We start from the raw sequence: 14,846 nt of genomic DNA, 5'->3' as shown, positions 1-14,846 counted from the left end.
GAGATACATAAAATGTTGTCAGTAGAAAATAGTTCATCGTCATCATCATCATAACTTGATATCAGTTATATACAAGTAGTAGTACTATAGCTATTGGCTTTCGACACTTGGAAAAGTGATTTTGTATTCTCAACCGTTCACTACAGAAAGTTATAAGATGATAATGAATGCTAATGTTGTAAGGGATTATTTATACAACAATCTATTCGAATTGAAAAAATCATTTTAAAATAATTTAATAAAAGTCTTATTGAGAACATAGATGAAGTCTTTTAAAAATATAATTTACCATCAAAAAAGGTGGAGCTAATTAAAATTAATACAAAATTTTAGGTAATGAGCTGGCCAATGTTTCCCAAAATAAGTTGCGGGAAACAAACCTCTTTAACCTGTAAACTTTTCTAAAGAGCGCCCATGCTATGCTTGGTAACAATAAAGGTTTCTCACTTAATCAAATAAAAAACGAACCATTAAATTAATTCGTAGAAAAAGGTGTGAGAAAATTGACTTGTCTTCCGCTGCTACAGGCGAGTTCTCAAACAACTACAACAACAGCGAGGGTAACAAAATCAATTAGTTTCGCAGAATTTAAAAAAAAAAAAAAAACAAATCGCTTTTTCGAAATTACGGAAACTGTTGTAAGCAGAAAAGACCAAAGAAACAGCCAATCAACCAACAACCTGAGAAACAAGGTCCGACGACTACCAACAGGTAGCTCTAGATGTCGGATTAATGCCCAAGGCGACGACAAAGACTTTGATCTTAGCGCTTGTATAGGAAAATTGACTTTTGCACTTGCGTAGCTGGCAAAATTTTGGAAAACAATGAGAGCTGCTGCAAGCTACCAAAATGAGATCAGCGCTAAGGGTACGACCCTGTGCAAACATTTTAATTATGACATAGACCAGCAAGGGTGTAGGAAGTGAGGCAAAAACAACAATAACAGCCACTGTATCTTTGATGTCTTTCTTTTGCTTTCACTTCATTCCCGCCCGACCCGATGCAGAGGCCTCTATTCCTTTGCCTTGTTGCCGCCACCGCCAACAACTGTACAAGTAAGCCAGGTCGGCTCAGGTCCGGCACTGTTTTATCCGATAATCTACGACCCAATTGTGTAATTTTGACTATGGTCTCGGCCTGTCCTGCACATTTTACGCAGCTGGAATTCAATTTGGTACAACAATAAAGTTTCTTATTTAGGTTCGGTTAGCAATGATGATGAGTTATGAGATCAGTTCTGATTTTCTTGCTTGTCTTTGGCGAGATCAAACCAAACGGCCGTAGCACTGAGAGTATTATTGTGTGATGTGTAAAGAAGTTCCTGGAAGACATTGAAACTGCACTTTGTGTATCATTCTAATCTAATTTTTCTTTATGTTTATCAGCTTAGGAATACAAGTATTGGAATATTCCTTTAAGGTAAAGTAAATACTAAATCTGTAAAAGTTAAGGTTTTATCACACCTGGCCCATAATAATTCATGGCAACAGAGCTAATGTGAAATTATTGAAACTAAGTTAATTGTCACAATTGTCGTGGCATCTCAAATAGAGAAAGCTATTTTATTTAATTACATTTTTAGTTTTTTGTTAACTCTCCAGGCGTTTCCTGGTAGATTTGAAAATCACGAACTTCCTTAAAAACGAAATACATACAAGTATATTGTGGATTTAGTTATTTCTTTTGTGATGCAAGATCGATTCAATTCAAAGCAGCTATGGAACCCTTAAACCCTTCGTATCTGCAACATAACGCTTAAACTGAATTATTTGCAAAGTTTGAAGTGTATTTGATTTGACACTGAAATAAGCTAGTGAATTGAAATAATTATCACTTTTGGCGCCAATTTTGTGATTCGTGGGATGCAAGCAAATTAGAGGATTTCTGTATTAAAGTATTTTAAATATATAAAGTACAAATAAAAATGTGATAAATGTGGAGTCGCATTAAGCTCTCATAAAATGAATAATTTGTTTTTAAAATTTTCATTTACAGACGTTCTTTGACCCCAGAAACAATTTTAATGTAAAAATAAAACACATCGTTTTTTGTAAAAAAAAAAAAGAATACAAAATCACAACATTTCAAAAAAACACGTATGTATATTTTTATTTTGCCTTTTCTATCTAATGGAAAAAACCGCATTGAAATCAGAAGAAAAGTCATACGAAGGGTTAAATCTGAACATTCAAAGATGCAGCCCAAAAGGTGCTATTAAATAAAGAGTGTGAGTCCTTGGAGGGCTCTCGTTAAGGGCCAGAGGTTTGAAATAAATTCTTGGAGAGTCTGCCAGATAGTTGGGTACGTAGCGCTGGCTAATATGAGCCTCAGTTTCGACTGCACTCCAGTAAACAGACAGGGCACGTGAATGAAGAGCATACTACGACTGTTTGCCATTCGAGAAAAAAGTGAAAGAACTTGGCATTTAAAGCAAACTGCATTGCTGTTTCCGAAGACATTTGTCACTTCTGATGAAACAAACAGCTGCGGGGCCTACTTGTAGACTAGACATCTACTTCGTAGGAACAGATCTCCCACGCATTGTATGCGTAGCCACTTTGTACATTTCGAGTGACAAACGCAGATCATTACTCGAGTGCGCATCGACAGACAATACATCGACCAGCACAAACACACACAAACAAATGCCCAAAGTACATACTACTACGCGTTTAGTATGTACATATGTACATACTATTATGTACGGAGGAATATACATATACATATGTACATACTGGCAGGCACAGTGTGAGGGCGCAGGCTGGGCCATGACAATGGCGTTTCGAGTTGTTGTTTCTTTCTTTCCGAATAGATGCGCAGCCACAATACATTAAGAAAACTGTCAAAGCTGAATAGAACTTAAGAGGTTTAGCGCGCTCTTAACGTTTCTTTTTTTGTTGTTGTTGTTTCTTTATTTTTGTTCCTGATACCAAGCGAGTTTCTCTAAGACGACCAACCATGATGGGGAAATTACCTACCGCAGTCTGACTTAGTCTTTTATGTTGCCTGGGCAGGGGCAGGGGCAGAGGCATGGCCTGGGGCAGAGTCGGGGGCAAGATAAATAGAACAAGCCAGTGCCTCAGCGCCATTGTGGAGCCGCAGAGGTGCGGGTACGACTACGGCCACAAATGAAGTTATTAACTGGAAATTTTGATAAATGAGCACACGAAGCTAATAACGAACTTCCGGCGCGCTTTGGGGTCCAAGCTCATAAATAAGCCAACCGGGTAAATGGCAAAGTTTTAACGAATTTCTATGCGTGTGAGTGACTGTATGTTTGTGTGTGTGTGTGTGTGTGTGTGTGTGTGTGTGTTTGTTGAGGATAGGGCAATGGTTATGGTGTGTGTGCTGCCCACGCATGCCCGTTGACCCACGTTGCTTATCAAGTCTGAATCGATTGCTAGTTCTGCTGTTGTTCACATCGTGTGCGGCGGCCAATTAAAATGTGCCTGCGATCGGCGGGCGGCAAGCTAACAACTCAATACAATGTAAACAAATGATATACGGTCACACACAAAGTCTGTGCCCCGACCCCGACCCCGACACCGACTTCGACCCTAACCACGAGAACGGCAACGACACCAAAGCGAGCCTGACTGTGTCTCTGAGTCTGACCCCGACTCCGACTCCTACTCCGACTCGATTGAAATGTTGTTGCCGTTCCTACCTTTTGCTCGACATGCGCACAGCTGGACGCAGTCCGATCCACAATCCGGTCCGCTTTACATGAGTCGCAGTCGCTGCAAATCAATTTGAAAGAGATTTTCATTTGATTCGAGTTTGTCTAAAATGCAATAAAACTGCCGGAGCCTGTGGTTAGGCATTGGTGTGGTCTCAACTTAACAATCAGCGTCTCTTAATGTCTGTGTGTGTGTGTGTATGTGTGTGGAGATGGCATCGTCCAGATAAGCTGGCTAACAAGTTGAGTTGTCAACGCAGTGCCGTTGAAGTGTCGTTGAGTTATGGACTGGATTTGATGACTGCATTCAAAACATTTGCCTAATTGATCGCATTAGCTTGAGACTCAGCAGGCAAACCAGACTCAAGACTTCAATTAAGAAGGCTCCATTCACTGCCAGTTATTGTATTATCAATCAAATCTTAATTTCAGATTCTTTTATTAGAACATAAAACGGATGTATAGTGGGCATAAAATATCTGCTTTTAAGAAGATTGAATCGCAAGCTGGTTTGTAGGTTTTCCAAAACAAATTTGACACTTTTCAAATAAAAAGCACTATACTACGTGTAGCGAGCTTTGCTGGATTCGCGTTTGCACTGGTCCTAGTTTCCATATTTTTTTGAATTGAACCTCATCACTACTTTGCACTTTATTTTTCGGAGAAGAATCTGTCGCACACTAATGAAACATTTAAAAACATGAAAGGAATGCTAAAGTCGAGCAGGCTCAACTCTTAAATACCCTGTACCACCCCACAAAAAAAAAAAGTTATTAAAAAAATTTAATTAATTTAATTAATTAATCAAATTAAATATAAAATATTCCATACATGCATTTACATCAGAATCGTGTCTATGCGTGTTTGTGTACTTGTACATATGTATGTGTGCATTACATAATTATGTCAAAGCAGCAACAAATACAGCTGCGGATACAGCTTGGGCCTGGTTATATGGCTATAACTTTTTCAATCAGAAAAAATGAACAAACTCGTCCTTTCTCGGGCTTAGGAGAATCTGGATACCAAGTTTGGTTATTCTAGCTTTTATACTTTCTGAGATCCTTGCGTGCATACAGACAGACGGACAGACGAACAGACAGACGGACATGGCTATATCGACTCGGCTTGTCATCCTGATCAAGAATAATATACTTTGTGGGGTCTGCCACGCCTCCTTCTATGTGTTCCATGTACACTCGCACAAAACTAATTTACCCTTTTACCCTTTGGGTACAGGGTATAAAAATACATTTTTGTATAAGAATTTTTTGAAGAGCATTTCGAAACAAATCCGTATTCCCATCGTTTTCATATCTGAATATAAATGCCTTACCATTGAAATACTTTGAGTCGGCATTAATAATAATAAACGCCATTATTATGCCCTGTCCTCAAAGGGTAAAACGGGGGTTCTATAAATTTAGATCGCTACTTTCTCAATAACGGTTCTGTTCTTATGGTAGCCACGTCCCTCGGTTATAGAAATTGAAATGAATCAAGTCTGCTGCCGCAAATTAAACTACATAGAAATAATGCTTCAGTCAATGCTGGGCTCAATTGATGTTTTTCTCAAGCACAATTTAGCTCTATTTGAAACGAATTTAAGCGGAATTTGACTTAATTAATTAATTACAAATTAAATCATTTGCAAGAGCTCAGTTGTAATGTCTAGGAAACGCTCTATTTAGCGTCTGCAATCATTATGTCCGCAATTGTAAGCGCAACACCAAGGTCTAATCTTACTAAGAGCTAGAATATAGAAACAAATTGAAATAAATTACAATTACAATTAGAAGAGTACATACGCTGTTGGGCAAATACTGCCATCAAGGCCAGAATTAAAAACACCGCACTTAAAGGAAAGTACATTATTGACTCATTCGATATATTATTGAACTAGTCTTTATAGTAAAAATTCGTCACAGATTACAGCCAAGTCTAATCGCAATTGAACACATATCTGAGGCCAAATCTAAAAGTAATACATAAACAGACACCTGCTAGTTTATTTTTCCAGTAATTTCAGGGTTTTTGTTTACGTTTGGAAAAACTCTCAACTTAGCCTTTGCATTGAGAATGTCCGCAATTAAATAGGCAACACCAAGGTTTAATTTTCAGAGGCTTCTTTGAAGCTAGAACATGCAAAGCATTTATGTAAAAGCTAAACTCACAATTGCAATAATACTTACGCTTATGTTGCACCTTTGTTGTAGCTTAGAGGAAATCACAATTAGTTACGAAAGTATAAGGAAATGAAACTTACAATTTCCTGCAGACATTTTTTGTTCCTGACCAGAACCTAAAGCAAATATGGCCATGAGGGCCACAATTAAAAGCACTGCCCGTAATGGAGAGAACATTTTTGACGCAATCTATATCTTGCAGCTGTCTTTATAGAAAAATTGTCGCTCATTAGAACCGTATCTAATGACTGATACAGCCGAGCTCCCGCCGATCTACTGAATTGGTAAAGTATGGCTGGGTTTACAATTTAAAGAAAAACAAGTAAAAAAGCTAAAGTCGGGTGTCCCGACTTTGAAATACTCTGTACATATGTGTACAGTAATTACAGAAAAAAAAAAATTAAGAGAATTAAAAAAAGTTACGATTTGCGGTAGAGAGAGGGGAGGGAGGGAAATTTCAAAATACACATTTTCTGCATTTCCGCATTCACATAAGGCATCTTGGACTAAAATTTGCTGTTCCTAGGTCTTATAGTCTCCGAGATATAGGCGATTATACGAATGGAAAATCGGGGAAAATGGGGAAAACCCCCATAGGGGGGAAGTGGGGGAAAATCAAAAAATAAAACAAACTTGCAAACTTCTTATAGTCTCCTTCTGCCTGGTACATTTTTCAGTTACCGCAATCCTAGTATACTCATGTACAGAGTATAAAAACCTTATATTAAAAAAGTTCCCATTATAGTAACGGAACTTAGGAACTTTATGAAAATGACAAATTCTGCCATTAAAGCCCCAACGAACAAAAGAGCATCTGAGCATTTTATTATTTTTTTATACCTTGTACTTGTATTGCAGTTTGTAGAGATCGGAATTTAAATGATTCGTTGCAGGTTATATCACGCCTAAAGCTTTTTTATGGACTAAATATAGAATGATAAGCTTTTCATGATTTATTTAGCAATACAGTGAAAACTCCCTTAATGGACACCTCTTTTATGAGGACACTCTCTTCGGCGGACACTTTTTCTAAAAACATTCGATCGGTGTGTGAAGTATTTAAGTATCCCCTGAAGCGGACACTTCCCTTGGGCGGGCAAAAAATGGACGGCCAAGAGAGTTTTCACTGTACATTGTTGTGTTTCTTTGCAATAGGTCTACTGTTAGAGAAGCTACAGCCTTTCTTGTGGAAGGATAGCTTCAAGGGTATTTTAGAGTTGGGCTCCCTCGAATCTAGCATTAAATTCTTTAACTGACATCACCCATAGCTAAAGTATCGACTGCTCTATTTTGTAATAACATTTAGAGGAATGTTCGATACGTATAGTTTGGTTTGGTCTTTCTAAGTGTTGCTTGTCAACTGATCAACCTTTTTTATTGGCCCACTTCCCTTGTGAAATAATATCCTTCAAAGCTGGCTTTCTGTATGCTAATTTGTTGGCTCTGCCATTTCGCGGAATACCCAATGGAGCTTGGCTCTCTATTTACCGTTCCCAGCCATTCCATGTCCAACATGTCCAGCACACTCGCATGCTCGACACACCTTCATACCCGATACGAGCAATTGCTACTCTTATTATTTCACTTCACACCAATAAAAAAACGAAAAGAAAAAAAGCAAAGCAAAACGAGTTGTGATGAGTGCAGGCAGCACGAAATACCTTTGAGCCGTAAATAAGCAACTCAATGAGCAGCTCAGCCATAAGCCATCAGCCGAAGCCGAACGCCAGAGCACGTGCCTCATAAACCACCAAGCGAGCGGCGAGACCACCCAGGGAACGATTTGTGCAGTCATTCCATGAATTCTTTGGAAGCTCAGCGAAAAAAAAGCAGAAATAAAAATAAAAGACCAGCCAGGCTGTCAGACTGTGGCTTTGGCGAATCCGCTGTGGCTAATGCGGTGGGGTAGTGGGGAGGGGCAGGGGAGGGGAGAGGTGAGGGGAGTCCACAAACATTTCACATTTCACCAACTCACTCATGACTAAGGCATAGCTTTTAGTATGCTAAGGATGTCGTTGGGGTTGTGGCTTCGTGGCTGCGTCATGCCTGCGTCTCGCCTGGTTATTGTCGAAGTTAAAATTATGCATGCGTCTCCAAAGATATGTAAATTTTTGTTGGATAAAGCTGACACAGCGCCCACGCAGGCGCATTGTTATGGTCGTAATCGTAGCCGAACGGCGAACCAACGACCACGATCACGACCAAGACCAAGACCAACACCAAGACGACGACATCATCACAAAACGAAATTAATTTGACAACCAACGCAAAACGCATGCGCCGTCAACATTTTTCACCGCCTCCCGCCCTCATCAACATCTGCATCTGGATCTGTATCTGCATCGGAATCTGCACCGAGACAGACCCACTGACGGGCCCAGCTTATCGCCTTACTTTTGTATCTTGTATCTATCTTAAGCTTGTTGTTTTGTTGACTTGCGTGTTCTTTCTTTATTATTTTATGTTGTTTCTTTATTGTTATCGTCGTCGCAGTCACATTAACACATGTTACTCGAAAATGGGTTATAGCTTTGCGATTCGCTTAACTGCCGATGTTGGAGCGGGCAATCCAATAAACAATGCAGTTAAACCAAATTGCTGCTGACCAAAACAAGTTAACATTTCATCTTGACCAGGTAAACCCTTAACGATAATGGTTCTTTAATAATCAATCAATTCAATCTACCAGAAAAATGCAGTTTCAGAAAATCTGTAATCTGTTTGAGATAGAAGATAGGGCCTTACTCCTTATTTAGAGTGTGATTCGGAATGTGGATACTTTTGTTCCCTGCTTACAAAGCTTGTGCTACTATTAGTACTAGGTTAGGGACTGTTCGTTTTTATTGTTGACGAAAGGTATATTTTTGGTTTTATTCCTGTACTTATTATTTGTTTATTTTTATAATTTTTATTATTTGTTAAAATTTGAAAGTCTTGCTATTAAGTCAAATAGCCTTTCAAACTGCAAATGTCTATCTGTCCTGGGATTGTTCTGGCAAATAGATTTCATTGAAAAAATATCTCCTATACAGGAAGTTATAGTTAGTACGACGTACTGCAATACTACAATAGGCTATAATGGATTATAAATTAGAAAACATCATCGCGACATTAGTCGTTTTTTTTTCAATTCAGCATCTACTTATGGGCGGAATTAAGTTTGTAGAACTTGTGAAACTCAGACTCCAGCAATATGCCAGTTGTTATTTGTATCTCATGGAACCGCAATTACAACAATTTACTCTATCCAATACGGTATTGATGATTACATTGCGATAAGCAAATTTTATTATACAAATATTTAAATTTTATTCTTTGCGAGTTTGTGTGCAATTTATTTGCCCGTCTATTTGTATTTAAAAGACTTTCTAAATAAATTTCAAGTCTCTTTCATTCATTATTACAATAAATACAAGCAAAAAAAAACTAGTGTACATTTATACGGCTTACTCAGTTATAAATTGTTGAAAGTGGAGTTGAGCTGTGATGGCTGGCCCCGACCACCCACGAAGCTCTTTCCATTGAGACTGAGCTACAAAAACAATTAAGGCAATAACATTTAAGAGCACAGCACTCTGTGTGTGTAATCCGAAACAAAACCAAACAGCAAAAGTTCCCTCGGAAATGAGTCGAAATGTCGCCACGCGTAGGTTTCGGTTGCCAAATGATAACCGAAAAGCCATCGATCGGAGACCCAGCCCGGAGCAGACCCGAGTAACAGTCACTTCAGCAAAAACGACAGCAACAAGAGCAGCAACAGAAACAACAACAACAACAGCAGCAGCAGCAGCAGCAAAGTGCATGACAGGACCACACAAGACGCTGGAAAAGCCACACACACACAGGCACCCATACATACATACATAACCATCAAACCGAACGATGTGGTGGCGGTGGCGACTGGGCGGTAGATTACACAAGCGAGTCGAGCGATCTGGCCGACCAAAGACCCATCCATGATGATACAGACGTCGACGAGACGATAGGGACGCAGTCGCGTAACCGCAAAAGCCGACGCCAAGATAACGAGTAAAAAACATTCAAACACACATACACACACACACACACACACACACACACACACACACACACACACACACACACAAACTACTTGGCCGCTGCCGATGGAAAGGGGTAGGGGAGGAGAAAAGGAGGAATTGGGTGATAGGCTGGACAGGGAAGCAGGGCAGTGGCTATTACTGTGGTTAAGGCGAGCGACACGTATTACCGGTGGCAAATAGTAATTATTACATTAAATTCACCGCAATAATACAACAACAACAACTGCTGCAGCAACAGCAGCAACAACAACAACAACAACTGGACGGTCTGCACAACAACATCCAACGATCGTTGCAAATGACGATGACGATGACGCAGACGAAGACATCGCATTAATGCGGCAACAGTGTCCTGTCCAAGTGCCGCAAAGCTTTCTAACCGAGTGCAGTTAAACGTTAAGTGGCGGTGGTGCTGCGAGTGGTTGGCGCATTGGCGACAGTCCGTCCCCGTGCCGGTTAGTAATGGCGTTATAGGCCACTGACAAATGCAATTGCCCGATGATGCCGTCCATGGCATTGGGAAGCCGGGCGGTGGAGGGGTGGGGTCATCAGCGGCGTTGTCGCACTATAAATTAAGACATTATACGATTAAAACAAACAACGTGTCACAGAGAACGAGAGAAAGAGAAAGAGAGGGAGAGAGCGGAAGACATAAGTAAAATAGGAAATCTTTCTAAACCTGCATCCCAGAAGCTACATTAGGCGAGTACTCGCAGAAAATCATATACTTGTACAGCAATTCCTAAATGTTTTTTCAGATAATATATTGGAAAAAAACGTTCATACAAAAAATAATTTCAAAACATGGGCCAGACTTGTAGATACATTTGCGTGCCGAAATTTGGTGTCAACTACAAAAGTCCCAAAAAGACAGATAGTCCTAAATTAGATTTTACAAAGAGGTAAACAAGAAGTAACATCTATACTCAAAACATCAACTATTTTGTGTTGAGTCGATCCATAAGAGATGCTGAAAGCCTCTTCTACATTTCCAAGGCCAACGGCAAGATTTTCGTGCTAAATTTCTTGACTTTTCCTATAATATCGTCCTTAACATAGGTGGATGGTGCCACCCAAATGCTTGCATACACAAACGAGAAACATCTCCCTTGAACGAACGTGTAAATGGACCAGTCTGATTATTAGAAGGTAAAATCGAATTCCTTCAAATACGATTTAAGCAGAACTATAAGCATGTGCGAGTATAATATGTACATATACATACATAGATATGTACGTTGAATAATCATTGTTTCAGCAACAAACAACACATCCAATTTTTAAAAAACATGTCTCCTTTATTTGATGTGAATGATAACCAAAAGTCTGATGTTAAGAAAAAGTTGCTCGCCGCATATCTAGGCAACAACTCTGAGAGTCCCTAGAAACAGCAACAGCAACAGCATCAGCAGCAACAACAACAACAACCTCTAACAGTGAGGTCGGACCAGGCCGGCCGGGCAATGTGTTTGTTGTTGCTTTTGCGGCTGAGCTTCTCAACTGAAACGGCAAATGAAGCTCTCAACCTCAACGTTGGTGGTCCACTGGCAGCTGCGCCGCAGCAACCGCCAACGTCGCCATCGACAGACAGGCACGGGTATAGCAGTTGCTGCTGTGAGTGAGTTTGTGTGTGCGTGTGTGTGTGTGTGTGTGTGTGTGTGTTTTGGGGAGCATTGGAGCTGCAGGCGAATTGAACAACGCAAACTGCAAGTCATTGAGAGCAAAAAGTTGAGAGTCATTCAATGCATTGTGCTTGTGTATGTGTGTGCATGTGTTTGTGTGTGTGCGTGCTTGGTGCAATCTGCAGAGAGCAACGTAAATGGATAAAGCTAAAATATGCGAGTCTGAGTTTGCGAGACGGCGGCAAAAATGCCGCCCATGTCGCCAAAAAAAACCACACATACACATATACAAACAAAGAGAGGCGGAGGAGGAGAAAAGGAGGGGGATAAGAAACCAAGACTATGCCTCTCTGGAGGTCATTTTCCAAGCAGGAACAGCAATCACAACAACACATTTTTTACGTTGATATAACATTAGTGTGTTGGAAGGCAGGGCGAGCAGGTGAGACAGTTGAGCAAATAAAATAAAGCCAAACCGGCGATCTTCGACTACCCCGCCACGTATACACTTTATGCAGTGATCCCAAAAAAAGACAAGCTAATATAAAATAAAACAACTCGAATGATCTTCGACACCACACACTTCTTGCCAATAAACATAATGGTTTTCTATTTTCATTTAAAAGAAAAAAATGTTGGCCAACAATTTTATACATTTTGCACAAATAATTTAATTTAAAAAAATATTAAAAAAAACACATATAATCTATTAAGCTTCACTTCCTTTAATAAGTGATTATGGAACAAATGGATTAAAACAAATCGAAACAAATATAACCCCTCAGTGTGTGTAAAAAGTTACCGAAAGTTATATTTTGAATTAATGAAAAATAGAGTATTAAAATAAAAACTATCCAATAAAATAAATAAAACTATCCAACGACTATACTATACAAATTATTCAATCCATTTTATTTAATTATGATGAACCCATTAAAAATATTCAATATCTTCTTAAGCCATAACTCAAAATCATAATAATAATAGAATATAGTATATGGTCTGAGCCCCGGTTATCCGCCTCTACTAATCAGGAATATATATTACCACAAATGCTGAGTGGTTGATTTTATACCTCTATTAACCGTGATTACCCTCTTTTACTTCTGTAAGAGTATGTCCATTTTCGCTATAATGTTATGTTTGGAAATCAAGGGACTAGAGCCGAAAAGCTGTCCCAAAATGCATGTCCCTTATCATAAACTGTTTTTGGATTTTTATAGTTTCGATGGCAAAACTGGAAACACTCTTTTCAACTGTTACTTAGACTAAGACTCTAGACTATCAAAGATATAGTAATCCAACATCTGTATGGATGGTAATTATTGACTTTGTTAGATCAGGAATCTGTCATGTGTTACAGGCAGTTAAAGTTCATGCCAAACAAATATGCTCTCTCACATATGTAAAATAAAGGGTGGTAGAAAACTAAATAACAGCAACAACAACGAACGCGTGGTCGTGTGTAGCACGTCATCAACGTTGTTGTTGTAATTGTTGTTTTTGGATTATAATAGCCGCGTACTGGTGGGTCTACTTGTATGCCACGATGTTGAATTTGTATGCAATTGCGGTTGGAGCGCCAATTCTTACGATAGGCACTTGTCTATAGCGTGTGCATTCGTCTGTATGTGTGAGTGTGCGAATAAGACGCTTGTAAGTATGTATGTGTGTGCTCATATATGTTGCTTTGCATTTTCATTCATAAATTCCGCCGGAGAAGTTCCAGTATTATGAAATGAATTGCATGCACTGCTATAACAAATGTGATCTATTAAGTGCCATACACATCTCCAACAATATAGCGACACGATTTATAAAAATTGCCGATTCACATACTTGTGCTTAAAATGATTGCGATAAGGAACCTTAAATTTTTTTAAAATATGTCCCCGCAATATCAGAAGTTTTAAGTCGGGATCAGTTAAATTATATTGACCACACATACATACATATGTGCACATAATACATCTAAAAAATTTGAAGAACGCCTTTCTTCTTCATTTAATTACAAAGGTTTTAGTTTTTTGGACAAAAGCTCATTGTGTTAAAATTTCAAAAAAATTTTCTCTGAAACCCATAAACTATTGTTTTTGAAAATTATTTTAAAGCACGTTAAAGTACGTTGAATGGGATAACAATTCATTTAATATTAATATTGAACATACCTAGTTGTATTTAAATCCAGCTTTTATCTTTCAGGTGGCTTAGCAAACATTTTTCTATATTTGACAATTGTTTTTTATAAAAAATACTTTGAGTAGCCCGCTCAACCATAAACATTATGTTTTTAGCCAAAAACTTTTGCAATATTCAAAAGACAATACTTCAAACTGCTTGAAGAAATCAATTGTATGAGTTTTTGTGGACACAATCGAAAAACAAAAATCAAATAAAAACGCCACACATTCCCATAAATTGATGGCTTGAGTTAAACTTCTTGGGTGGTCTAGAAAGATGAGCACGCAAGCTACGAAAAAAAATCCTGCTCATAATTTAGCATCAAACCCCCTGCAAAAACAGACATCAGGAGCAAAAGACAGCAAAACCCGCGACAGCGTCATCGGCAATAACAATAACAACAACAAGAACAACAAGAGCTTAAAGCTAACAAATTTGCCAACAATTCACAGCGAGCTCATACATACAAACAGCCGCACACAAACCTACATATGTATGTGTGTTTGTAGAGGAAGCGGAGCCTACCATGCACGCACGCGCCTCAAAGCAACAAACTACAGACAAACATGCACACACAGGCAACTATAAAAGCTAACACACATTCACACACACACATGCACACAATCATAATACATACGTATGCATGTTTGGGTATAGAAGTAGTGCCTGCGACGAAGGCCGCCAACAGTGTACGAGGACCACCCACATACCTGACGAGCGGCTGCCGCTTTTAATGACGTCGTAGCAACAAATTTATTTAACGAAATGTACAACATTGGGTGGTCTTGTCAGCAATAAAACTAACAACAGCAACAACAACTGCCGCAAAAGCCAACGGGCGCGCATTGTGTGGTCGCAAAACAATAATAACAACAAAAACAGCAACAGCAACAAAAGAGAGCGAAAAAACTAAGCAACGCTTTCAAAACTTTATTTAAACAATTTACTGCTAGCCATAAAGTTTCAGAAGAACTGCACTCGCTCTCAAACTGTCCATTTGTGTAGCCCTGTAGAAGCGAATATTAACGTTGACAGAGAGAACAGCCTGCAAATTTAAAAACCAAAATGGCCGCAACAGCAAAGAGACCAACAGAGAGAGGGAGAGAGCGAGAGCAAT

At 39.0% G+C, this 14,846-nt stretch overlaps 2 long non-coding RNA genes across 2 annotated transcripts; both read right to left on the bottom strand.

The window, feature by feature from the left end:
• Positions 1-5,212: 5,212 nt before the first annotated feature.
• LOC115634638 lies at positions 5,213-5,531 on the bottom strand. Its single transcript, XR_003996452.1, has 2 exons — positions 5,488-5,531; positions 5,213-5,431 (listed from the first exon to the last, which is right to left on the bottom strand). It is a non-coding gene; the product is annotated as an uncharacterized LOC115634638 (long non-coding RNA).
• A 27-nt stretch (positions 5,532-5,558) lies between these two features.
• Positions 5,559-6,003, bottom strand: LOC115634512. The gene is made up of 4 exons (XR_003996444.1): positions 5,946-6,003; positions 5,872-5,895; positions 5,722-5,814; positions 5,559-5,654 (listed from the first exon to the last, which is right to left on the bottom strand). It is a non-coding gene; the product is annotated as an uncharacterized LOC115634512 (long non-coding RNA).
• Positions 6,004-14,846: the final 8,843 nt, after the last annotated feature.

This window comes from Scaptodrosophila lebanonensis, unplaced genomic scaffold, assembly GCF_003285725.1.
Source record: "Scaptodrosophila lebanonensis strain 11010-0011.00,11010-0021.00 unplaced genomic scaffold, SlebRS2 tig00000001-arrow-pilon, whole genome shotgun sequence".
NCBI lineage: Eukaryota > Metazoa > Arthropoda > Insecta > Diptera > Drosophilidae > Scaptodrosophila > Scaptodrosophila lebanonensis.
The sequence above is the reverse complement of the archived record's forward strand: the minus strand, read 5'-3'. Positions and strand labels throughout refer to the sequence as shown.